Source organism: Limulus polyphemus, unplaced genomic scaffold (assembly GCF_000517525.1).
Source record: "Limulus polyphemus unplaced genomic scaffold, Limulus_polyphemus-2.1.2 Scaffold4985, whole genome shotgun sequence".
Taxonomy (NCBI): Eukaryota; Metazoa; Arthropoda; class Merostomata; order Xiphosura; family Limulidae; genus Limulus; species Limulus polyphemus.
In genome coordinates, this window is record NW_013670595.1 from 2958 (window position 1) to 3815 (window position 858).

An 858-nucleotide genomic window follows, 5' to 3' on the forward strand; every position below is an offset into this window, starting at 1 on the left:
CAACAGAGAGAGAGAGATAATGTTCAAAAGTTTTGCTCAAACAAAATAAATTCAGTTGTAGAAACAAAAATCAAAATATTGACTACGTACATTCACAAATTACATATACAGATTGCTATGACAAGTGTAGGAATTACGTAAACGACAACAAATGTATACATTTTTATACTGAATGTCCTTACCCGGGTATTACCTATAACTTTCCGGTATTTTCATGGTAAAATTGTCAGTTTATAGGCTATCATTATTTACCTCTATGGAAAATCACATTTGACAGTGCAGTAGATGACATCACTTTCAGATTAACTCTGATCTCATCAACTACTTATGTATTCCGCTATGAAGAGACGATTTTAAATAACTTATCTACATATTATGATCAAGAGTTTTGTTGATTTTATTTTTATCATAACAATTCACAGACTATCTGTGTCAACCGTCCCTAATTTTAAAGTGATAGACTATAGGGAAGGCAGCTAGTGAACACCACCCACCGCCAAGTCTTGGGCTGATCTTTAGCAACGAATAGTGGGATTAGCCGTCACAATATAACGAAGCCACGGTTGAAAGACAACATGATAACAAAATATTTTAGATAACGTTTTTATGTTAGACAACATAGTAACAAAATAGCTAGGTTAATATTTTTATGTTAGACAACATATAAATAATATATCTTAGATAACATTTTTATGGCAGACAACATAATAATAAAAGATCTTAGATAATATTTTTATGTTAGACAACATAATAATAAAATATTTTAGATAACATTTTTATGTTAGACAACATAATAATAAAATATCTTAGATAACATTTTTATGTTAGACAACATAATAATAAAATATTGTTACGTAT